We start from the raw sequence: 27,435 nt of genomic DNA on the forward strand, positions 1-27,435 counted from the left end.
CTTATCCCTGAGATGCTAGACCAAGTTAAAGATGCCCAGATTTATACCAAATTGGACCTTCAGGAGCGTACCACCTGGTCCGAGTCAGAAAAGGAGATGAATGGAAAACCGCCTTCCGTACTAAGTACGGCTTGTTTGAATATCAAGTCATGCCCTTCGGGTTATGCAACGCTCCTGCAGCATTCCAGTATTTCATTAATTACATCTTAAGGGAGTGAATTGATGTGTGCGCCTTAGTGTACATAGATGACATCTTAGTATACTCAGCCTCGTAACAAGATCATGTCAGGCACGTTCCTTCAGTCCTCACCAAGCTTAGTCAACATTGCTTGTTTGCAAAGCTTGAAAAATGATTTTTTTCACGTCACCGAAGTAGAATTTCTTGGTTTTATCCTTACTCCAGGAGGCATCAGAATGGACGTCCACAAGGTAGATGCCATTCTGAAATGGCCTTCACCGACGTCTCTGAAAGGGGTACAAAGGATGCTGGGCTTTGCGAACTTCTACCGCCCTTCATCCCAGACTTCTCTCAGGTTGTGCACCCAATCACAGTACTATTACGAAAAAACAATAAAAAGTTTGCTTGACCGAAGAAGCAGAAGAAGCCTTTCAGGAACTTAAACAAAGGTTTACCTCTGCTCCAATCCTGTGACATCCTCGTCCTGACCTCCCTTATGTTGTTGAAACTGATGCGTCCAGTCTCGCAATGGGGGCTGTCCTTTCACAGAGAGACCCGGAAACCGGCCAGCTACATCCTGTGGCCTTCTGGTCAAAAAAGTTCTCACCTCCAGAGATTAATTATGCCATCATGGACAAGGAACTCCTGGCTATCAAATCCGCCTTTAAAGCCTGGAGGCATTACTTTCTTGGGGCCAGACACACCATTACAGTCATAACAGACCACCGAAACCTACAATATCTCAAAACAGCCGAGGCCCAGTCATAGCGCCAATTACAGTGGACCTTATCGCGCATGGGCATAGATGAAATAGTATATACAATCCAGACCCAGTACCTATTATACCTGAAGACAAACTCTTGAGTATCACGAAAGCCTTAACATAAGCAGAACTACAAAAAGGAATCCATCGGGCAATGAATCCTGATGCCTACCTCACATGGCAAACTCAAGGAGAACAATATACCATCAAGGACCATCTACCCTTTTTTACGGATCACCTATATGTACCCAAGAAGGAATTATAGCAGCATATTATTTCAAACTATCACAATTCACTGATCAAAGGGCATCCTGGGATCGCCAAAACCCTAGCTAAGGTGAAAGAGAACTTTTGGTGGCCTACCTGGCGTAAGGACATCCTTCAGTATATTCAGTCTTGCGGTGTCGGCGCACAAAATAAATCACAGAAACAAAAACCATCTGGTCTCCTACAACCATTGGACATTCCTCTAGTTCCATGGCACACTCTTTCCCTAAACTTCATCACTGATCTATCTCCAAGCCAATGGTTCAACACCATCCTTACAGTTGTGGACTTATTCTCGAAGATTGCCCATTTTATTCCTCTCAAAGGCCTCCCAGATGCAGCCACTTTAGCAAAAGTGTTCCTGGAGGGCGTGGTTAAGCTACATGGCTTCCCTTTGGTTCCGGTCTCTGATCGAGGCAGCCAGTTTGTTTCAAACTTCTGGAAAAAATGTTGTGCAATGGCGCAGATCGACATTCGGCTATCTACCAATCACCATCCCCAAACGGACGGCCAAACCGAGAGAACCAAACAGACACTCGAGCAATATTTACGGTGCATGCTGCACCACGAACAAAAGAATTGGAAAGACCTACGTTGCATAGCCGAATATGCATATAACAATTCTTTGCATTCAAGCACGGGACAAACGCCCTTCTATACCCTTTATGGCAGACATCCACGTACCTCTGAAATATACCTTCCAGTCAGCTTGGAAATGCCTGCGGTAAAGACTCTACACAGAACCATTACTCAGGCTTTCAAAAGGGCAAAGGAACACCTTATTCATGCCAAAAAAAAAAAAAAAGATATTTGACGACCAACACCGGAAAAAGGCCCCTGATTATCAAGTAGGAGACAAAGTTTGGTTAGCCGCTAAATTCGTACCCTTCAAGGGAACCAGGACCTTTCCTCCCAGATTCTTAGGACCCTGTACCATTAAGTCAATTATCAACCCTGCAGCCGTGAAACTGGATTTACCACCTAATCTACACATCCACCCTGTATTCCATGTGTCCCTCCTGAAACCAATGCAACCCGGCACACGGATTGGGACACCACCTAAGCCCATACTTGTTGACGGAGAACCAGAATTCGAAGTCAAAGATATCTTGGACTCTAAATACTCTAGGACCAAGCTATATTATCTCGTCGATTGGAAAGCATTTCGACCACAAGATAGATCCTGGGAGCCGAGTGAGAATATCCACGCACCAAGTCTAATCAGGAAATTCCATCGGAACTTCCCAACCAAACCTGGGCCAGACATGAGGAACACCATGGGAGGGGCCTTAGGGGGGAGGGCTGTCACGACCCTCACCCAAAACCCCCTCTGAAAAACCCATTGACCAGGTGGAGCCAGGACTAGGGCCTCTAGAGCCTGGCATTCTCTTCAAAAGCCCTCATGGGGCCAGTCCTAGTGCCTATGGCACCAGGCTCATACACCATGAAAAACAATGTGCTTGGGAACTACTTTATTGTATTGTCAGCCAACATAGAGGCATCCACATAGCTTGGTTCCAGAACCAAGCTATGCGGTCTAGTGTTTTGGGTGTGGTAGCCTAGGGACTACTTTACCTGGACTATTTTGTTGGGGCTATTCAATCCATACCCGAGCAAGACAACACGCTTCGTGTTACTTTGCAGCTGGAAACGTGACGCTCACGTGTCCAACTATTCCCTCGAACCTCAGTGAAGCAGAACCTGCAAGGAGACAAAGGAACGTCATCAGCAGCAGCATCTTACCAGCATCTTACCTTCAGTATTCATCTTTAAACACTCGCAGCTACTGAGAACAGCTTCCTTGAATCGATAGAGTAAACATTAAAGAAAGCAGTAGAGACATTTACAAATTATGAACTGCTCAAAAGGCTTACCTGCCTGGTCGCCTCTCGGCTGGCACCATTCCGGACATTCCACTTGCACTGAAGAACACTGCGACCTACAAGGAAGGAAAACACAGGTTAGCAAAGGCAAGACTTCGCAGCGCTGCGCATAGCACTTACTTACCGCATCATAGCACTCTTAATGCCCCCTCATTTACCAGCAGGGCTCAACCAAGCCAGTTCGCCGCGCTGAAGCTCTGCATACCTGAGGGTGAAAAAAGAGACATTTTAAACAAAGAAAGGCATGCAGGATAGCAACAAAAATAAAGAACAGCAATAAGACCTAACTGAACAATATCAAACGGTTCGGCGTCAGTGAAGTAACTGGACCACACTCGCCCATGAAAGACAGCGCGCCCCTGCAAAGAAGGCAGGACGGAGAGCACGCCTAATTCTACCACAAGGTGAGGAGAGGGCACCAGAGGGACTGAAATCATACGGGGGTGGAGGGAGGATACTTACCCCAGTCAGTCGATCTTGAACACAGTCCTCCTGTATTTTCAGGCAGAACCTTCCCCGCAGACCACATCAGGGCAAAGCTGAGAAGCATACCAGCGAGTAACCCGGCTGGGTGGCATCCCTGTGGATACCAGGTGAGCGTAACATTAACAGCAGTTCTAGAATCAGTTTTAAAACTGTGCATCAATGCACAAGTAATGTTAAAGAAGAACTTGAATATAGAAATGTGAGCAAAGGGAAGAGTGGTTCCATTTCACACTTTCTCCCCACATTAAACATTTTTGAACACATTCTTGTAAAGTTTGATCGTGTAGAGGAACCTCATTTGATTGCTCTGACTTCTGCATGCTTCATGCTTTTTAAGGATACCTGTGTGAAAAGAGAACAATTTCAATTTTTCTCTGCATATGAATTACTATTCATAGATCACAATGGTTGACATTAGAAACAGCACTGATTGGCATTGGTCAGTGTTCAAAGATGGAATATCATATGTATCCCTCTCACATGTAAAACACAGTGAAGGTTTATTTTCAATAATGTGTGATGAACCGAAAGTGGCAGCTGGCATTTCCTACATTGATGAATATAATAGATTACATATACTGTACGCTACTCACCTTGACCTTATGCTTTTGCTGCTGAGCATTTAGCAAGATAAAATAAGCAACCAGTAAAGCTACATTCAAATAAAGTGGTTCCTATAAAGTCTGCAAAACGAGAGAATCTAGCAGTGTTGGAAATATGATATACTCCCACTGTAGATTTAGTAATCAAACTGGAGTTACATGCTATTCAAATGCAGCTTTGTGCATGCTGTTTCAAATGACAGCACTGATGCAAGAAATAGCTTCAACAGTAGAGAAACAGCTATGTGTGGAACTTTCAATTTTTTAAGTATCTCTAGACAAAAGACCCCAAAACACGCATTCGGCAATGGCAATTTCAAGTATAGTAGCTGTTCAAGTGGAAGTAAAACACTTTCCCAAAATACACAGGAAGATAGTCATGAATTTGTAATGACTATTTTCGAGGTGCAAGTGCAGGACACAGTGTATATAGATATATAGGAATGTCTTACAAGTAGAAGCATGAGTGCCCACAATGTTACAAAGAGCAAATTACTCAAGATCTTACAAAAAGGTGTTTTTACGTTCCTGTTCCTGATCAGAAAAGTGCAATTTTTTATGATCTTGTAACAAAAGTTTTTCATGATATGCAATGCAGTGACTGTGGTCATAATTTACAGTCAAAACTGCAAAATCTAGTTTTTAATAAGTACCTTATAATAATGATTCAGAGATATAGTATGTATAGTAGGAAAAATAGGATATTTTTATGAGGGAGCATCCATTCTCTGCGGACATTTCACAATATGGGTGAGTACAGAAGCAGATTAGCCTGTCTGCAATGACACTGCAGTCACACACCAAGCTAAATTGCCAAATGGTTTAAAGAATGCTTCATATTTAATGTTGCTAGGAACAAAGTTTTAGAATATCTTGTATATTCTTTGTGAATATAAGCATGCAAAATGGATGTTTGAAACAGGGGAATAGGCAATAAGTGTTTTATGTAAACTAAAGGATAGATATTTACAAGGTTGCAATTTAAAATCACTACAAAATAAATATATATATTAGATTGTCAAGATTACATAAATTACAATAAAAACAGCATTCTACACACTGTATATTATACTATGTTCAAGTATTCCCTATAAGAATACGGATATATAAGTTGCTCTGTATACATTATTTTGAGTGATAGGGAGTGTAGATGTTGATAACTTTAACATCTGACACAAGTAAAGAGAATGAGGTAGATACAAAAAAGAAAAGTACAGAGTTTTAAAAAGAAATGAGATTTGACCACAAATTCAAATTTTATGGGAGGATTTAAGTGTACTGTCTTTTACTTCTTAGGTGTGTAGGACGCAAAAATAAGGACACACGCAAACATTACAAGAAGTATTGTAAATAAATGAAAAAGGAAAACAGCCTACTTTAAGCATAAGTTGGTAGATTCTATGAAGTACTTCTATTTCAAGTGTGGTAGTTTCTACAAAAGTCTGAGAATGTGTTCTGTGATTGCACTGTATAATTGTTTTGAAAAAGATATTTTTAAAGAAATGTCAAATAACGTTCATAGAATATATTTAACACAATTGTTTTTAACTTCTTATGTGTGTAGGGCCGATTCTAGCATAGGAGCCACCCACCAGTCGCTGCAATTACTCAAAAGGAGCTGAGATCAGGCGGTGAAAGATGGAGCCAAGCACACAAGTGAAGGTCCCGGCCCGGGGTTGCTGCAGCAACCGAAAGAAATGAAACAGACAGGGAGAATTAGGCTACACGGAAGGCTCACTGGAGGCTGGCAGGCAGAGAGACAGTGGCTGCAAACAACACAGGCAACGCACAGAGAGGAGTGTTTTTCTTTTGCAGAAAAACAAAGTTAACATTTTTGGTCACAGCATACACGTGCATAAATGTGAAATTGTGGGTATGCAGTGATAAATGCAGTGATAAAAATTGCAGCAAAAATGCTGTGGTTTCACCCGTTAAAGGTGTACACCATTACACCATTTAATGGGAGCAGGGGTTGCGGGGGTGTCACTCGCTCCCCTTAAATGGTATAGTGGGTCCGGGGGTTGCGGGGGTGTCCCCTGCATCCTTTACATGGATTGCGGCGTCAGAACCACAGCCTTTTTGCAGCAATATATTGTGTCCACAGCCATTTTTGCCATGATTTTAACACATGGACCCAAATGTTGTGCCCGTGCAACCCCAAAAAGGCATATATTTGTTAGCAACAAATAGATTGAGGTGACGTGCAAAGCCTAGTATCCTTTCTCTCATAAACAATGAGAAACGTGCTGGGTTTGGAGGCAAGACAACGCAGAGCAATGAAAAACACACAGGTCTTGGAAGCAGGAACACGCAGAGAAACGCATGAAGCTATGGGGCTAACCTAATCTATTTCTCGGATAAACAATGTGCAACACGCTGCAAGACCATGCAGACCAATTAAACTTGAAGCAACAAGAAAAGCATAAATATAGAAAAGAAAACAAAAAGGGCAGCCCAATAGAAGTCAAAGCTAATGCAAAGGGCAGTCGAGGTGGAGCACTTACACGCCCATGGGTGCCTGGGAAGTGAACTACAAATTACTGATGGCAGCACTGCGCATGCGGTGTAGAAGGTGCAAAGATTTTCATTTAACAATGCCATGCAAAAGCAGCCAGGTAGCGAAGGAAGAAGGTGTTGAGAGTAAGCTACATAGAAGAAAAGGCCTTGCAGAAACATGCTAAAATGACATACAAGTACAAATAAATAGTTATTTAAGAGCATGCAAACAAGAGTTTCAAAGGGTCTTTTCAGATATGGCACCTTACAATGTAAAAACAGTAAACAAGACCAATCATCCCCCGGAAAACAACATAGCTCACACAACAACTAGACTTCAGGCAACAGGAAGCATCACTCAAACGGACTAGCAGTCAGGAGTTCCAACCAAGGTAGGCACAGGAGAGTGAAACATGAAGAAATACATTGCCAACGAGCGAGGGGCGAAGATGACAATGAACATTTTGCAACATAACGCATGCTGGGAAATAAACAGCAGAGTTATGCAACAAAAGTACGAGAGAAGATACGTCGGTCACAGCACTGCGGACACAGGGCAAGAGTCGATGGCAGAGTGAGGAAAGCAGTGGAAGGGAGCTGCAGAATGAACCAAGCTAATAAGCCACAGGAGGTTGTCAGTTAACAGGAGCATCGAACTCAAGGCTAATCTGATCCTGCCATGCATACTCCTACATTGGCACGTTGAAGGCGGTACAAGAAAGCGGGCTGCAGCGATGGGGAACACAAGCTTCGGCCAAAAGCATAACAGAAGGCAGCTACAACACCCGCAAGAAGTGAACAAACATGTGTCAAAGTTTAATATGAGAACAAAAAATCACAGACAATGAGGTGCAAATGGTGGGAGAACCCAAAAGGAGGAGCCTCCTTTTCATGCAGTATTCCGAACGGAATGCAGGAAAAATGATTCTGCGTACACAGAATAAGAAAAAGAGCCCTGAAAACAGGGTTTAGAACACTGCAAAGCATGGTTTTTGCTTCAATTTAAGGGGAACCCGATAGAAGGGGGACTTGGTTCACACAACACTCCATAAAGAGTGCAGCAAAAGTAGGCCGGGTAACCAGAGTTTCCGCAGGTACAACATTGCAGAGGCACCAAGCAAGGTGACAGCAATCCGGCAAAGGAGCACGGAAACGAGCAGGACACCCAGCAGAAAGATGGTGGTAACGAACCAAGAGGGTAAGTAGAGACAGTGCCAAGCACCAGGGTCAAGGTAAGCAAGAAAACACCCAGGAGGGAACAAAAGGCACCCAAGGTGTGAAATTCCGTTGGCACCAGCCGGCCGGGGGCTGGACAAGCCCCCACACAGGCAGACAAAATTAATTGCTAGTCCCTGGAAATTATAAAGAGCTCCCCAAGCAGCAAGAAAGTACAGTCAGTTTAGGACTCCGACCGGAGCACCAAACAAAGTATCTGCATACAAGACAAACTGGAAGTGGGCTAATGGCCAGAAAAGGGCACAATAAGGTGCTGTTTTGGCCACTGGTGCTGACTGGCTGGGGGGCAATAGAAAACCCCCGCAGAAATATAGGTGTAGTCCAGGGTGAATGTACGGGCAACGAGAGCCACAAAGGACAGGGGTAAACAAGTCAAAGTCACCAGGACTCTACAAGGAGTACCACAAAGAGGTGGGTAACCTGGCCAAGGGATAGTAAAAAGAGGCCAATAAATAGCAACATAACAGGGACTCAAAGAATAGTACCGGACGCGTGTCAGATAGCACAGCGAGACACAGGGTAAAGCCAGGCAAGACCGAACCCAACCCCACACTCCTGATTTTAATAATAAATAGTGCCCAGAGACTGGGATTTATTTCATAAACACGAGATAAAAAGCAAATGAGTATGGGTTTAAGGGCAAACTTACCCATAGGACAGATAGTAGTAAACATGCACAACCCAACAGCTTACGAAAGCAGCTAAAGAGGAGGCAGTCACACCACACACAAACAACCAGGTTTGGATCTAAACAGGATACTGAGTCACTTAGCACCAGGCAGCCAAATAGGGCAGCAGCAGAGATAGTTTCTAACAACATAGACGCCATTACAAAACGCAAGGAAACAGCATTATAGCAGAAAAGGTGGGGAAGATAAATGGGGTGAAGGAATACTATAAAGAGTACGCCGAGAGTAAAAGGGTAGTTAGGCACATGACAACAGAACGGTAAGTAGAATTTAGGGGCAACTACCATGATAACTAACATGAAGGGAAAAATGAGTAAAAAATACACATGCAGACAATTACGAGTCAGATAACAGGAGCTAGAGGTTTAGTGAAACAGGGCCCAACAGAAGCCTGCAAGACGCTGATAAAGATTTATGCAGTGCTTTAGGAAAATGAGTAAAGAGACAACTTACAGATAATGACAAATCAGATAAAGGTGTATAGAAGTTTAGTAGAATAAAGGCAGCAATAGTCCCGAAGACACCATCAAATACCAGCTGAGGTATTTTTAAGAATGCCAACAACAGGCCAACACAGGATGGCCAGGGGCAAAGGGCTACAGTGCCTAAGGGTATTGTACCCGTTTATAAGGAGCTACCTGGGCAGCAAGAAACACAACCTTGATGCTCAGTACAGAGCACCACGTGCCATCTGCGTACACAGAGGACTTTTCTTTTCCCAAGAACCCACCCACCAAAGAAAAGAAAAAGGAGAAAAGGGGAGAAGAAAAAAAATACAGGTCATTGAATGGGGCCCACTACGTCATGGGAAAATTAAGGTGACATGGGCCTCGTTCCCAAAAGTGTACATTATGTATAATATGGTTATTATTATGACTTTTATGTTGTAATATTATGTAATGTAAAATAAAAAAACACAGACTTTTTATTGCCAACACTTACACAATATTTCAGTGATCATTGGGGAAACAAAATATGGGTAACAGTCGCCAACATCTTGGCTTCACTGGTTCTGTTGTTAAGTGAGTTTCTTTGGTGCCACGTGTGACAGACGCTGTGGCTGCACAAGTTTCTGAAATGGGTCCCACTTGAGTTGCTACTTAATTGCATGTTTATGCCCCTATTTTATTTAAGATGGCGTTGTTTCTGCGCTGCGCCAATTCAAACCCAAGTGACCACGGAGCACAAATGTGTCATTTGTGAAGGATGAGTCCTATGTTTTGTGAAAAGTAAAAATAAGCGGGAAACTTTGCAACATAATAAACACCTGAAAGCGACATGTATCCAAGCTCCAAAAACAACCCATTTGTCTGGTCCGTGTCAACATGCTAACCCTGTTCTATGAGCCACCTATAATGGGAATACATTTTTGACTTTTTAAGCATTGCTTAGGGAAAAAAGTTTATCAAATACATATTTAACAGAAATAATTGTTTGTGCAAGCAGGCCCCTTAGGGGTTAAACATTTTTCAATTAGGGTTATTATTTGATTACTGTTTGTATAAAATATAACTGGGGCAATGCTAAATGGCCCGCAAGCACTGCACACGTGAATTGAGCTGGGTAATTAAATTAAAAAATAAAATACAATGTAGAACAAATTGGGGATTAATCCGGGGCTTGCAGCGCTATGAAACTGTGTGTGCATACATAAAAGCACTCCCTCAGGTCCCAGGACTGTGCCTGGCTTGCGGGCTATTTCAATTAGAGGTGCTAATTGTCCCGCAGGACTGCACCAGGCACACGCCAGCTCATGCCCGATTTGTTCCCGGATGGGGGCCAAGGGAGTGGGGTGGTCAGCCAGACCTGCTACCATGCCTGAATTGACACTTCTTCCTCGGCCTTAGCCAACTTAGCTTTTGTGCCCCTTGTCGGCCTTTGTCAATAAGTTCACGATTCCTTGCGTGCTGGTTACGTTATGTGCAAGCTGGTTTGGGCAAAGGGGATACATTCATTGAGTGGTGCAAAAAATGGATTTCTGTTGTTCTGATGATTTCAATAAAAATCTTTGACCTTTGATGCCACGTGTGACGGACGCTGTGGGCTTGGTTGGTTTGTCTGGTTGTGTACATCTGCTACTTGCACTGTTATTTTGTGTAGTGCATGGTTGTTCAAAGGGCGCTTTTGTTGTTTTGTGAAATGTTGAATAATACATTGTTGCCACGTTTCATTTAATGCTTTAAATGTGTTTTTCAAGTTTGTATGTATCTAAGCATGTAATTATGCATGGTTAAGTAACCTCTCTTATTTACAGTGCTACGAAGCTGCAACATTGTGGCAGTGTTTACCTATGCATATTGGGATTTTTACATAATTATTATAGTCAAGATTGTTTGTTTTATTTATTTATTTATTTTTATTTATTTGTTTTGGTTTATTCAAACCTTTACAAAGAGAAATATATACATAAAACAACAGATTTCATTAAACACAGATATCACAATGTACAGAAAACAAATTTCATTAAAAAAAAAAATTCACAATACATTATTTATACATTTCAATTTCATTAAAATACAACATACAGAAATAACCTACTCCAATCCAAAATATATAACCACCTTGCAAGCTCATTGACCTTTTTAAACTATAACACATTCTGCATCATCCATTTAGGCACCAAAGATTTATGTCAACATACAAATGTTTTTCAAAAATGTGTTGACTTTTATTTTCAAGGCGATAGAAGAACCATGAAGCATTTCACACCACAGTTTATTTCTATCAACCCCGGCTGTATTATAGACAGAATGTGCAAAGCTTTCCAATCTCTTCTCACAAAGATTTGGACATTCCAGTAGTAAATGTTTTAGGGATTCACCTACGTCTTTTGATTTACAGAACCGACAAACTTCTGTCCCACAGGAGCTCAACCCCCGAATAAAGAGAATCTCATTTGTGCTTAAAACGTTAAATCTGAATCGCATGTAATAGTTTCGAAATTCTCTTAAAGGATATTTTTTCAGATATGTTTCCGGGTAAGGACAGAATTTCCAATATGACACACTTTCAGTGTATAGCTTCGAGTTTAGCAGAACTACATTGTTCTCCAACCAATCAAATGCATTAAAAACCTCCTTCACTTTGTGTGAAAACTTCATAAGTGTATTTACCGATAGACCCAAATCAAGAAGTTTCTTCTCACAGTCCTCTTTTAGATTAAGCATAACATTTCCATTTGACGCATGTTTCAGATGAGCATAAATTGTGCCATTTTCAGCTACCAAACATTTTCTTAATAGAGCCAATTTTCTATTAAACATGATACTATTGAGTGATCGTAGACCAAGTTCGTATCTTATTTGTTTTATTATCCACAAGTACCAGGGAGCTATGATAAAACAGCCCCGAAACTATATGTATTTAACAAGATATGATGTCTTTTGTACATGACATATTTAGACAGCACCTAGTACCCTTGCCAAGCTGTTGTGCCACAATGTAATCATGAGTCATGTAAAATGGAAAAAATTGACATGCTTTAGAATTGATAAACAAAATAGCCTGGAAGGGTAACATATTGATGCGAATTAAACTCGATATTGCAAACTCATCCTTTTTACACACTATTTTTATCATTCTAGTGCAAATTAAATTGCAAGAGTAAAATGTTGTGCCATTAATATGTACAAACACACCACAAAGATGCATCTTGATGTTAAATACACACTACCATGGAACTCTGAACATGTTTTCCATCTTATGACTAATATTCTAAAATACTAGAAAATAAATATGTGTGGATACTGTTCTCCATAAACACAGACAGATACAAACAAAGCGGAAGTTAAACAGCCAGAAAATATGTTTTATCTTGCATTGTGATTCTTTCTTTCTGACTCAGCACACACAGCACTGAAAATACATTTTGTTATTCTGGTTTCTGTCAATAAAGTTTAAACCAAACACCAAGTTTTAATCTGCCAACCCCTTCGAGAAGACTGCAGTCTCTTTAAATACCTATTTATCTCGCTAACACAGTAGCAGTTTAAACTAACACCAGATTTAAATCCAACATCCGATTTGAGAGTTAAAGGCCGGCACACACTAATGCTTCACAGTTGCAAAGGCCATGTATAATACAACACAAGTACAATTTTAAAACAAGTCGCATTAACACATATTTCAAGGTGACCTGCTTGTCTATTCTACAAACAAATGAGTTGTGTAAGTATACTTGGTTATTCTAAGCATGGACATGGGATTCGAACCTGTGTCATCTTGCTTCTAAATCAAGCACGTTGCCAGTGAGCTATCCTACTGGTGACGTGTACGCCAAGCTTCTCCTCTATTCCCCCCAAGCACAAACACAATTGCTATGTTACTTATAAGAACAAGGGCCTGTACAAAAAACAACACATTCTACAAATACCGGGCCCTGCTACCACCCTAAACCACACTACACTTAAAACTTTAAAACACTCTCACACAGTTGTTATAGGGTCATAAGTTAACATTTGAATATGTTTAAATACTGTCTTACCTTGATGGTCGTGATCAGACGTTTGTAGTCTGTGGCCACTGATCCTGTCTCACAGTTTAATTATTTCCTTACTATTAGTTGAAACCTAACCACCCCACTAACTTCACATTTGAAACACATGACTTTAAAACAGACAGTGGGCCTCATTACAAGTTTGGAGGTAGCCATGGTACTATTAGCGCCATGGCTGCCTCCAAAATCATGTCTGGGTTCCCTAAATGTGGATTTACCGGGTCATTCCAACCTTGGAGGACCCAGTAAGTCCCCATTCAAAAAACCATTTCCCATTCCCATTCGAGCCCCCATAGGTTCTGGTCTGACAAGACGTTCTGTGCGGGTCCCACAAGGGAACCTCATAATAGGGTGGAATGGGTTTACTGGCACCATTACCGGTGCTGTTAAACCCATTCCGCCAGCCTCGTAATGAGGCCCATTATCTTTAGTTACCCCAGAATACTCCTGAGGAGGGGCTGGCCAGCAAAACTCATCAACATTGCTATTTCCGTACTAGAAGTGTAACCACCCCACTAACTTCAAATTTTAAACACATTGAACACACAGGGCCTCATTACGACCTGTGCGGAATGGGTTAACGGGTTCCACTAATGGATGCGGACCCGTTAACACCATTCCGCACGATTACGAGGTCCCCTCATGGGACACGGTAAGGATGCCTGGCATAACCAGGCGTCGTACCGGGTCCCGCGAGGGGACCAGGGAGCTAACAAGGGGCCTGTTGTAAACGGCCCGTTGTTAGCTCCCTCTCCCATTCCCATTGAGCCCTATGTGGGCTCAAATGGGAATGGGGAAGGTCCAGGCTCAGGTTCCCTGAGGGAGGAATTACTGGGCCCTCCGAACTCGGAATGGACCGGTAATTCCCCATTCAGGGAACCCGGTAAAGGAGCCCGGTTTGGCAGCAGCCATGGAGCTAATAGCTCCATGGCTACCGCCAAGCTCGTAATGAGGCCCACAGTTTCATTTAACTAGCACAGCCTGTGATCGGCAATGCCCCATGCTGGCACTCACGAGAGGACTGTTGACAGCAAACCATGCAAATAAATAGCTATTTCCACATAGTGTTAAAACATAGGTTTTATAAAAGACCTTCATACCCCAAAACACATGCCCTCCACATGTTTGATGTAAATGGAATACAAATGTTGATTCACAGTAATGTTCCCAAGAAAAATTTGAAGACGGTCTGCCAAATCCAATAACCTGTTAAAAAGTGACTGACCTTGTTCAGGGATCTGCAGGAATCCAGGCTTTTCGTCCGGAGTATCCAATTAGTCCTGTGGTGTCCTCAGCAGAGTTTTACGGCAATCCTTCAATCAGCTCTAATTAATCACTCTGCGTGCAGCTCTAGCCCTGGATATCCAATGTGAATCAAGCACAGCTTTCCAGCCGTCTTATCAATTGAGCAATATAAAGATTAAAGAAAAGTGCCGCAAGCATACAACCCTGCTTGACACCCTTGTTAATCCTTATAGGGTTAGATAAGCGGCCCTCGTTATCTAATCTCATACAAGCTACATTGTTGGTGTGAAGTTTTTCAATGATATCGAGTAACCACTTAGGGCATTTCAGATCAACCAAAATCTGCCAGAGTAGCATGCGATTCACTTTATCAAATGCAGAGCTACAATCTACAAAGGTAACCTAGACAGATGGATTGGGTGATTGTTTTGCCTGTGTAATAATAGCATTGAGGATACGGATGTTATGGGTGGTACTACAACCCTTGCGAAATCCTGATTGAAGAGGGTGTAATAGGTTGTTAGTGTCCACCCAGCTCTGCAAGTGATCAAGTACAATAGCAGTGAAAACTTTGCTGGTAGTATCAAGAATGGAAAGGATTCTATAATTTCCGGGTGTTAAGCGAGAGCCCGCTTTAAAAATTGGTATCAGAATGGATGTCAACCAGGATGATGGAATAGTTCTTTCCTGACAGACCTTTATACAAAGTATGTACAGAATATTCACCCATTTCAATGGGTCACTCTTTATGACCATAGATACTAGACCATTTGGTCCTGGGGCTCTGTAATTGTTTAATTTGGTTATGATCTTTATGATGTCATTTTCAGTGAAGTCTAAAGGCCATTCACTCACTCCAAAGTCAAATTCAAGTATCAGGGCACTATCATACGTATGATTGGTAATATGGGTGTGCCATGTATCTTCAGCAATTTATGCATCAGGGTGAGTGTTTTGAAAAGGAATGCACTCTTGGACAGGTAACCAGTGGGAGTTCCTTCTGGTCACAGAGATGTGAGTATTTTTAGGGATGTTTACAGCAGGTCTAAGGGTGTTATTTTGCATGCCTTGAAGTTTTTTAATATTGTGGTTCTTGGTGCTGGCGTAAAGTGTGTTACAATAGTCTAGTCTAGACAAAATGAGGGCTTTGGCTAAGGTGATGCAACTGTCAGGTGACAGGAACAGTCTACAGGCATTAATGGGCTTAGATGTGTAAGCTGCTGCAGATGCTGTGGCAATGACTTGTTTGGTTAGAGTTAGGGCTGAGTCCAGATAAAAGCCGATTTTTTTACTTCCTTCGACACCTTGATGGCGATGCTGTCGATATTGAAGGGCTTAAATGAGTCATCAAGTTTATTCAAGTTATATTGTGATCCTAAGAGGAGCAGTTAATTTTTTGTATTAATTCATGCATAATCCGTGATGAGCCATCCAGGTCTGGATAGTTTGTAGATTACGTTGAGTGATGCTGAGTCAATGTCATGAGAGCCCGAGATAGGACTGATAATTTGAGTTTCATCTGCATAGTTAGTGTAGGTGACACCCAAGTCGACAAGGCAGTCAAATAGAGGTTTTGTAACGATGTTATAGAGTGTAGGTGAGACACATGATCCTTGTGGTACACTGCATGTGACCAGAGTTGGCTGTGCTGCTACACTCGGTGAGAATACTCTCATGATTCTGTCAGTAAGGAAAGATTATATCCATTGGATGGCTTTCGGTGAAAACTGGGCCCTGACGCTAGGTGATTGCAGAGTATTTTATGATTGACTAGATCAAATGCTGCAAAGAGGTCTGGTAGGAGGAGGAGGGTTAACTTACCTTTGCTTTTAAACTCATCCATTTGAATGTTCAAATCCAGTAATGCTGTTTCCATCCCATGTCGTGGGCGGAAGCCTGATTGGCGTAGGCCAAGGAGGTTGTTAGTTTCCAAGCAGTTCTGTATCTGGAGGTATGCTACTCTGTCCAATATTTTGAGGAGGAAGAGCACTGTGTTAATGGGTTGGTAGTTTGGCGATATGTTAGGGTTTAGGGGAGGTTTTTTTTTAGCAAAGGGAGGACCCACGCCTCTTTAAAATTAGTTGGGACCATGCTACTTTCAAAGGAAGCGTTGATTAGTCTTGTGATGAAGGGAATCAGATCAGATGCACAGTGTTTGATAATCATACTTGACCATTGTTCACCTTGGCATCTTGACGGTTTGAGACTGGAAATAATTTGCAGCACTTCTGAGTTGGAGACCAGTGTAAATTCATATAGTGGGGCTGAGTTATGACTGGTGTGACTTGGAGTCAGGTGAGGTTGCGGGTCTAGTTTAATATTTGTTTTTTTGTTTACATTTTGGATTGTAGGAGGGCTATTTTATCGAACAGGGCTTTTTGAATACCAGTACACCACTTAGTATCTTTGTTGCAGACTTCTAAGGGTGGCACTGGCAACTCAAGTTCTCTCAGTATGACAAAGAGTTCCTTAGTTCCTGAGTTGGTGTTGGTTATTCTCTCATTGTATGTGGACTTCTCAGCAAATTTAGCTTTGTTTGGTTCATTCAGTAATTTTTTCCAAATTAGCCTCAGCAGTTCTCTTGGTGCTGTGCATGGTTTTTAGGTTTGAGGTGTACCAAGAGTTGAAGTGGGCTACTGGTTTAGCTTTGTGCATGATAGGGGAGCTACTGTGTCAACGGCTGCAAGGATGGTTTGGTTATATAAATCCACCATGATGGAAGGGTTGTTAGTCCCTGTGTTTTGGTATGTCATGATAGGGTGTAGCAAAGGTAGAATATTGTTGCTGTGATATTTGGTTTTATTTCTAGATAAGGCAGCTGCTTCCACAGGTGGGTGGATTTGGGTCCTCAGGTTCTTAGAGATATTGAATGTGATGATGTGATGGTCTGACCACAGGCACTGGGAGTTGGAGGTAATGTTAGTGTTGCAGTTATGGTCAGCAAGCCAATCAAGTATGTGACCTATGATGTGTGTAGGGTTTTGAATCCTGAGAGTGTAGCCTAATGCCTAATGCCGAGATGGTGTTGGCAATATCTTGGGCTTTGTTGTCCTTGGGATCATCAAAACCTAGGTTGATGTCACCTAGAGGTAACGTTTGAGCGCTGGGTTTTGTATTTTTCTAGAGGTGTTGAGCTACATCATCCTCAAATGACGTCATCAGGCCCAAAGGTCTGTAGAAAAGATGAGTGTTCAGTGTGGATGTAGGTGCTTAGGCCATTTTGATAGAGAGTAATTCGGCAGAATAGAAGGTGATATTAGAAATCTCTCTGATATTTAATGTGTTCTTGGTAATAATGCCCCCCCCCCTTTGACAGTAGGTGTATCAGTCCTGTAGAAGGTGTAGTTTTCTGAGATAGCGCGTGAAAGGGCAGGACCTGCCGCTGCGTGGAGCCAAGATTCAGTGATAGCAATGAAGTCAAGATTATTGGTGGTGATAATGTCATCAATGTCAAGTGCATGTGCAAGGAGGGACCTAGCATTGATGAGGGTCCCCTGGATCCTTGTTACTTTAGTCTTCATGTTATAAACTTGAGTGCATGTGCCACCTGTCTTAGGTATATGTGTCGATGTTGAGGTGTCAAGTTTGCTAGGTTGTGAACTTGGGCTAATCCTAGTAGAGGTAGGTGGGAACCTAGCTTTAGAGGAATTAATGCGAGGTTTAGCAGTTTTAGTAGCGTGGTTGGTAGTTCTGTAGTTAAGTTGTGTGCTCCTTCTACTAGTTGAAGCAATAGTAGTTAAGCTTGGGACCCTTCTGAATCTAGTTCGAGTAGCAAGTCTTCTGTTTCTGTTGACAGTCAGACAAGGTGGGCCAAAGTTAGATGTAGGTTGCAGGGTGGTTTCCGTCTCCTTATTAGATGGTAGGGTAAGTAAACTCCTCCTGCAAGTTAAGCTATGGTGCTGAGTGTTAGCTGATGAATGGAAGCAAGTCGGGGGGAGCGTGCCAGATTCAGGGAGTTTGGGCAACATTGAGAGAGTGATAATGCACAGGCTGTGTCTAGGGGTTAGTGTTGGATTGAGTTTAGCATGGAATCCAACTGCAAGAGAGTGCAGGGTAGTAGGTTTGGTCATGGACGGGCAGCTGTGGTGTGTGAGGAGTCGAAGTTTGTATTAGGTGTAGGTTGGAGCATGTGTATGAGTGGCTGTAACTAGGGATAGGCTAGGTGCTTTCTGCTTAGTACTCGACATGTTGACTAGAACTATGAAGCGAGTTTGTGTGGAGTGCAAGTGAAGAGATGTGAGAGTAATTATATGCATGTACTTGTAAGTGTATTTGGCTCATTCTATGATGGCAACTATATTTGCATTAATGCTGAATGGACTATAAGCTAGTTGCAAGTACAGTCAGTAGATGAGGCACTGAGCTGTGTACTTAGTGCATTTCACGGAAGGATGGCTTCATAGTGCCGGCAAGATAGTTAATGTACTTTCACTCACGATAGATAATACAGTTTAAACAATGCAATTGATACATAGTAGGTACAGGCAGTAAGCCATTTGTACAGGTGGCACTCCAGGCAGTTATTATAGCTCAGTTCAGTTTAAACATTTATTACGACATATTCACTTTGCAAATCATTGTAAGGTACTAATAAGTGTGTCGAGATCAGATGGCTGAATAGTTACCACATTTACACATTTATGTCTGAATCAATTTGAGGATTTCGTTATGTGATGCAGTTACAGAAGGATAGAGATATATGAGTTAAGCTTGAATGGAGAGTTGGTTAGCAGCCTATTGAGCAGTTAAACAATAAACATGTTAAGTGAGTCGATGTGCAGATTGCATAGCACAAGGCCGCTAATGTCAGAAGGGCGGGGCTTGCAGAGCGCTTGCAATTGTTTTTGCAGGTTCTTGGATTAAGTCAGTATTGAGGTGCGAAAGACCCGTGGAAAGTTGGCTTGACTCTAGGGCTCTGACATTCGATTGGCAAAGCGTTAGGGTAAGTGACTCAGCACTGGCTGTGGTATCACGTAGGGGCTGTTGGTCACAGTTCTGTAGCTGCTGCTGTGCTATGTGAATAACTCCGTAGGATGACTTACTTGTCATACGTTACTGGTATGCTCCTCTTATAGGCTGCTCACCAAGGATGTTAACAGTGGGTAATGGGGCAGCGCTCCAATCACATTCTCTAAGCGCACCTCCGTGCTCTGACAGGCTCGGACGGGAGCCTTAGTTGTTCGGCCTTTGTTGGGAGGGGCGGCTTCCGCCTGCCGGGGTTCCCGGGTAGGTGGAAGAGCAAATGGGCACCCAATCAGCTTCTAGTAGGAGGATTGGGAATGTAAGTTGAACGACAAGATCAAGTGGCAGCCTTCATTGAGGATGGTGATGTGGACGGTTGGCTTTGTTGGCATTACCAAAAGCCAACAGTTTGGGCTTTTGAGCAGGCACGGAAAAAGCACTTTGCTAATAAAAGTTTGTTGGTACAGAATGCTAAAGCAAGTTCAAATGTATTGCTGGTGTTGAAATGACTGTGCATTCCTTCAGGAAGAAGCATTGCCAAAGCCAACAGTTTGGATTTTTGTACAGGTGCATAGGAAACACTTTGCTTATAAATGTTTGAGGGTGCAGGCTAAAAAATCTAGCTCAAATGTACAGGGTTATTTGTTGGGCGCAATCAAATGCATATGCTTCATTATGGCATCTATTTATACACTACACTGGCAGACTTATACATTGTATATCAAATTTAGATACAATGAATATAATATGTATATAAAAAATGAATGTTGGGGGTTCAATTAAGATTTTTGGGCTACATCGAATTTTATAATGGTTCAATATAACATCTTGTCAAATGTATAAAAAATATATATAAAAAATGTTGGGGTCAATAAAATGTATATACCAATTATTGGGGCAATCACATTTATAGGGGTTCAGAGGGCATGGCTAGGGTGGGAAAAGGAGCGTGGCCACCTGTCAAATGAAACGCTTAATGAAAAGGGTCCCCTTCTACTACTGCAATTCATTTTTTCGATTTCCTATGTATCTCAATACTCAACTTAACTATATAAACCAAAGAGTGTTTAACAAATAAATCAAGGGCAGAACTGGCACTTCATCCGCAAGACTTTCTCTGTGGGCCAATGTAGAGGCTCCACCCATCTCCACAATCCAGCCATATGCATATGTGCACACACTACATACACTCATTAAAAGGAAACAGAGAGAAAATGGAGGACAATGAGCAGAAATGTCATACGTCAGTGTTGGACGACAGTATAATGAAAGTGAAAACTCTAAGCTGCATGTGCAATGGTGCTAATTTCTCCTGCTATGAGGGTGGGAGTGAAGATCAGACAAGAGCATACACCCCTGTCTCCAGTTGCTGGTGTGAGCATTACAGTAGCCCAGAAATGCAACCATCATAAAACATGCTGGGAGAGAAAGAGCAGACAAGGGAAAGATGTTTTCTGTAAAAATGCAGCCATGTTCACATCCTGGGGAAAGAGAAATGCTATGTGCATGTTAAAATTTACGGTGTTCCCCAAGGTTCTGTACTTGGTCCTTTCCTCTTCTCTCTTTACACCTCCCTCATTGCCCCCGTTATCTCCTCGTTTGGCATCTCCCACCATTTCTATGCTGATGATACTCAACTCTGTCTCTCTCCTCCTTTACAACTAACCTTCACCTTAAACTCTCCTCCTGCCTCACTGCCATCAAGAACTGGATGTCCTCCCGCTTTCTCTCTCTTAACACCGATAAAACTGAAGTCCTTTTCTTCCCCTCTAACTCTCTTCCTGCTCCTTCTGCACCCCCCTTTCATTCACTTTCCTCCCTCCAATCTCCCTATCTCTCCCCAAGCTCGGAATTTAGGCATTCTCTTTGACTCCTCTCTCACCTTCTCCCAACACATTTCACTCACCTCTCGCACCTGACGATTCCACCTCTACAATATTCGCAAAATCCGCCCCTCCCTCACATTCCACGCTACCGCTAACTTCTTATGTGTGTAGGGCCGATTCTAGCATAGGAGCCACCCACCAGTCGCTGCAATTACTCAAAAGGAGCTGAGATCAGGCGGTGAAAGATGGAGCCAAGCACACAAGTGAAGGTCCCGGCCCGGGGTTGCTGCAGCAACCGAAAGAAATGAAACAGACAGGGAGAATTAGGCTACACGGAAGGCTCACTGGAGGCTGGCAGGCAGAGAGACAGTGGCTGCAAACAACACAGGCAACGCACAGAGAGGAGTGTTTTTCTTTTGCAGAAAAACAAAGTTAACATTTTTGGTCACAGCATACACGTGCATAAATGTGAAATTGTGGGTATGCAGTGATAAATGCAGTGATAAAAATTGCAGCAAAAATGCTGTGGTTTCACCCGTTAAAGGTGTACACCATTACACCATTTAATGGGAGCAGGGGTTGCGGGGGTGTCACTCGCTCCCCTTAAATGGTATAGTGGGTCCGGGGGTTGCGGGGGTGTCCCCTGCATCCTTTACATGGATTGCGGCGTCAGAACCACAGCCTTTTTGCAGCAATATATTGTGTCCACAGCCATTTTTGCCATGATTTTAACACATGGACCCAAATGTTGTGCCCGTGCAACCCCAAAAAGGCATATATTTGTTAGCAACAAATAGATTGAGGTGACGTGCAAAGCCTAGTATCCTTTCTCTCATAAACAATGAGAAACGTGCTGGGTTTGGAGGCAAGACAACGCAGAGCAATGAAAAACACACAGGTCTTGGAAGCAGGAACACGCAGAGAAACGCATGAAGCTATGGGGCTAACCTAATCTATTTCTCGGATAAACAATGTGCAACACGCTGCAAGACCATGCAGACCAATTAAACTTGAAGCAACAAGAAAAGCATAAATATAGAAAAGAAAACAAAAAGGGCAGCCCAATAGAAGTCAAAGCTAATGCAAAGGGCAGTCGAGGTGGAGCACTTACACGCCCATGGGTGCCTGGGAAGTGAACTACAAATTACTGATGGCAGCACTGCGCATGCGGTGTAGAAGGTGCAAAGATTTTCATTTAACAATGCCATGCAAAAGCAGCCAGGTAGCGAAGGAAGAAGGTGTTGAGAGTAAGCTACATAGAAGAAAAGGCCTTGCAGAAACATGCTAAAATGACATACAAGTACAAATAAATAGTTATTTAAGAGCATGCAAACAAGAGTTTCAAAGGGTCTTTTCAGATATGGCACCTTACAATGTAAAAACAGTAAACAAGACCAATCATCCCCCGGAAAACAACATAGCTCACACAACAACTAGACTTCAGGCAACAGGAAGCATCACTCAAACGGACTAGCAGTCAGGAGTTCCAACCAAGGTAGGCACAGGAGAGTGAAACATGAAGAAATACATTGCCAACGAGCGAGGGGCGAAGATGACAATGAACATTTTGCAACATAACGCATGCTGGGAAATAAACAGCAGAGTTATGCAACAAAAGTACGAGAGAAGATACGTCGGTCACAGCACTGCGGACACAGGGCAAGAGTCGATGGCAGAGTGAGGAAAGCAGTGGAAGGGAGCTGCAGAATGAACCAAGCTAATAAGCCACAGGAGGTTGTCAGTTAACAGGAGCATCGAACTCAAGGCTAATCTGATCCTGCCATGCATACTCCTACATTGGCACGTTGAAGGCGGTACAAGAAAGCGGGCTGCAGCGATGGGGAACACAAGCTTCGGCCAAAAGCATAACAGAAGGCAGCTACAACACCCGCAAGAAGTGAACAAACATGTGTCAAAGTTTAATATGAGAACAAAAAATCACAGACAATGAGGTGCAAATGGTGGGAGAACCCAAAAGGAGGAGCCTCCTTTTCATGCAGTATTCCGAACGGAATGCAGGAAAAATGATTCTGCGTACACAGAATAAGAAAAAGAGCCCTGAAAACAGGGTTTAGAACACTGCAAAGCATGGTTTTTGCTTCAATTTAAGGGGAACCCGATAGAAGGGGGACTTGGTTCACACAACACTCCATAAAGAGTGCAGCAAAAGTAGGCCGGGTAACCAGAGTTTCCGCAGGTACAACATTGCAGAGGCACCAAGCAAGGTGACAGCAATCCGGCAAAGGAGCACGGAAACGAGCAGGACACCCAGCAGAAAGATGGTGGTAACGAACCAAGAGGGTAAGTAGAGACAGTGCCAAGCACCAGGGTCAAGGTAAGCAAGAAAACACCCAGGAGGGAACAAAAGGCACCCAAGGTGTGAAATTCCGTTGGCACCAGCCGGCCGGGGGCTGGACAAGCCCCCACACAGGCAGACAAAATTAATTGCTAGTCCCTGGAAATTATAAAGAGCTCCCCAAGCAGCAAGAAAGTACAGTCAGTTTAGGACTCCGACCGGAGCACCAAACAAAGTATCTGCATACAAGAGAAACTGGAAGTGGGCTAATGGCCAGAAAAGGGCACAATAAGGTGCTGTTTTGGCCACTGGTGCTGACTGGCTGGGGGGCAATAGAAAACCCCCGCAGAAATATAGGTGTAGTCCAGGGTGAATGTACGGGCAACGAGAGCCACAAAGGACAGGGGTAAACAAGTCAAAGTCACCAGGACTCTACAAGGAGTACCACAAAGAGGTGGGTAACCTGGCCAAGGGATAGTAAAAAGAGGCCAATAAATAGCAACATAACAGGGACTCAAAGAATAGTACCGGACGCGTGTCAGATAGCACAGCGAGACACAGGGTAAAGCCAGGCAAGACCGAACCCAACCCCACACTCCTGATTTTAATAATAAATAGTGCCCAGAGACTGGGATTTATTTCATAAACACGAGATAAAAAGCAAATGAGTATGGGTTTAAGGGCAAACTTACCCATAGGACAGATAGTAGTAAACATGCACAACCCAACAGCTTACGAAAGCAGCTAAAGAGGAGGCAGTCACACCACACACAAACAACCAGGTTTGGATCTAAACAGGATACTGAGTCACTTAGCACCAGGCAGCCAAATAGGGCAGCAGCAGAGATAGTTTCTAACAACATAGACGCCATTACAAAACGCAAGGAAACAGCATTATAGCAGAAAAGGTGGGGAAGATAAATGGGGTGAAGGAATACTATAAAGAGTACGCCGAGAGTAAAAGGGTAGTTAGGCACATGACAACAGAACGGTAAGTAGAATTTAGGGGCAACTACCATGATAACTAACATGAAGGGAAAAATGAGTAAAAAATACACATGCAGACAATTACGAGTCAGATAACAGGAGCTAGAGGTTTAGTGAAACAGGGCCCAACAGAAGCCTGCAAGACGCTGATAAAGATTTATGCAGTGCTTTAGGAAAATGAGTAAAGAGACAACTTACAGATAATGACAAATCAGATAAAGGTGTATAGAAGTTTAGTAGAATAAAGGCAGCAATAGTCCCGAAGACACCATCAAATACCAGCTGAGGTATTTTTAAGAATGCCAACAACAGGCCAACACAGGATGGCCAGGGGCAAAGGGCTACAGTGCCTAAGGGTATTGTACCCGTTTATAAGGAGCTACCTGGGCAGCAAGAAACACAACCTTGATGCTCAGTACAGAGCACCACGTGCCATCTGCGTACACAGAGGACTTTTCTTTTCCCAAGAACCCACCCACCAAAGAAAAGAAAAAGGAGAAAAGGGGAGAAGAAAAGAAATACAGGTCATTGAATGGGGCCCACTACGTCATGGGAAAATTAAGGTGACATGGGCCTCGTTCCCAAAAGTGTACATTATGTATAATATGGTTATTATTATGACTTTTATGTTGTAATATTATGTAATGTAAAATAAAAAAACACAGACTTTTTATTGCCAACACTTACACAATATTTCAGTGATCATTGGGGAAACAAAATATGGGTAACAGTCGCCAACATCTTGGCTTCACTGGTTCTGTTGTTAAGTGAGTTTCTTTGGTGCCACGTGTGACAGACGCTGTGGCTGCACAAGTTTCTGAAATGGGTCCCACTTGAGTTGCTACTTAATTGCATGTTTATGCCCCTATTTTATTTAAGATGGCGTTGTTTCTGCGCTGCGCCAATTCAAACCCAAGTGACCACGGAGCACAAATGTGTCATTTGTGAAGGATGAGTCCTATGTTTTGTGAAAAGTAAAAATAAGCGGGAAACTTTGCAACATAATAAACACCTGAAAGCGACATGTATCCAAGCTCCAAAAACAACCCATTTGTCTGGTCCGTGTCAACATGCTAACCCTGTTCTATGAGCCACCTATAATGGGAATACATTTTTGACTTTTTAAGCATTGCTTAGGGAAAAAAGTTTATCAAATACATATTTAACAGAAATAATTGTTTGTGCAAGCAGGCCCCTTAGGGGTTAAACATTTTTCAATTAGGGTTATTATTTGATTACTGTTTGTATAAAATATAACTGGGGCAATGCTAAATGGCCCGCAAGCACTGCACACGTGAATTGAGCTGGGTAATTAAATTAAAAAATAAAATACAATGTAGAACAAATTGGGGATTAATCCGGGGCTTGCAGCGCTATGAAACTGTGTGTGCATACATAAAAGCACTCCCTCAGGTCCCAGGACTGTGCCTGGCTTGCGGGCTATTTCAATTAGAGGTGCTAATTGTCCCGCAGGACTGCACCAGGCACACGCCAGCTCATGCCCGATTTGTTCCCGGATGGGGGCCAAGGGAGTGGGGTGGTCAGCCAGACCTGCTACCATGCCTGAATTGACACTTCTTCCTCGGCCTTAGCCAACTTAGCTTTTGTGCCCCTTGTCGGCCTTTGTCAATAAGTTCACGATTCCTTGCGTGCTGGTTACGTTATGTGCAAGCTGGTTTGGGCAAAGGGGATACATTCATTGAGTGGTGCAAAAAATGGATTTCTGTTGTTCTGATGATTTCAATAAAAATCTTTGACCTTTGATGCCACGTGTGACGGACGCTGTGGGCTTGGTTGGTTTGTCTGGTTGTGTACATCTGCTACTTGCACTGTTATTTTGTGTAGTGCATGGTTGTTCAAAGGGCGCTTTTGTTGTTTTGTGAAATGTTGAATAATACATTGTTGCCACGTTTCATTTAATGCTTTAAATGTGTTTTTCAAGTTTGTATGTATCTAAGCATGTAATTATGCATGGTTAAGTAACCTCTCTTATTTACAGTGCTACGAAGCTGCAACATTGTGGCAGTGTTTACCTATGCATATTGGGATTTTTACATAATTATTATAGTCAAGATTGTTTGTTTTATTTATTTATTTATTTTTATTTATTTGTTTTGGTTTATTCAAACCTTTACAAAGAGAAATATATACATAAAACAACAGATTTCATTAAACACAGATATCACAATGTACAGAAAACAAATTTCATTAAAAAAAAAAATTCACAATACATTATTTATACATTTCAATTTCATTAAAATACAACATACAGAAATAACCTACTCCAATCCAAAATATATAACCACCTTGCAAGCTCATTGACCTTTTTAAACTATAACACATTCTGCATCATCCATTTAGGCACCAAAGATTTATGTCAACATACAAATGTTTTTCAAAAATGTGTTGACTTTTATTTTCAAGGCGATAGAAGAACCATGAAGCATTTCACACCACAGTTTATTTCTATCAACCCCGGCTGTATTATAGACAGAATGTGCAAAGCTTTCCAATCTCTTCTCACAAAGATTTGGACATTCCAGTAGTAAATGTTTTAGGGATTCACCTACGTCTTTTGATTTACAGAACCGACAAACTTCTGTCCCACAGGAGCTCAACCCCCGAATAAAGAGAATCTCATTTGTGCTTAAAACGTTAAATCTGAATCGCATGTAATAGTTTCGAAATTCTCTTAAAGGATATTTTTTCAGATATGTTTCCGGGTAAGGACAGAATTTCCAATATGACACACTTTCAGTGTATAGCTTCGAGTTTAGCAGAACTACATTGTTCTCCAACCAATCAAATGCATTAAAAACCTCCTTCACTTTGTGTGAAAACTTCATAAGTGTATTTACCGATAGACCCAAATCAAGAAGTTTCTTCTCACAGTCCTCTTTTAGATTAAGCATAACATTTCCATTTGACGCATGTTTCAGATGAGCATAAATTGTGCCATTTTCAGCTACCAAACATTTTCTTAATAGAGCCAATTTTCTATTAAACATGATACTATTGAGTGAT

The sequence above is a fragment of the Ambystoma mexicanum genome, chromosome 12 (assembly GCF_040938575.1).
Source record: "Ambystoma mexicanum isolate Mex_15411 chromosome 12, UKY_AmexF1_1, whole genome shotgun sequence".
In the NCBI taxonomy this organism is placed as follows: domain Eukaryota; kingdom Metazoa; phylum Chordata; class Amphibia; order Caudata; family Ambystomatidae; genus Ambystoma; species Ambystoma mexicanum.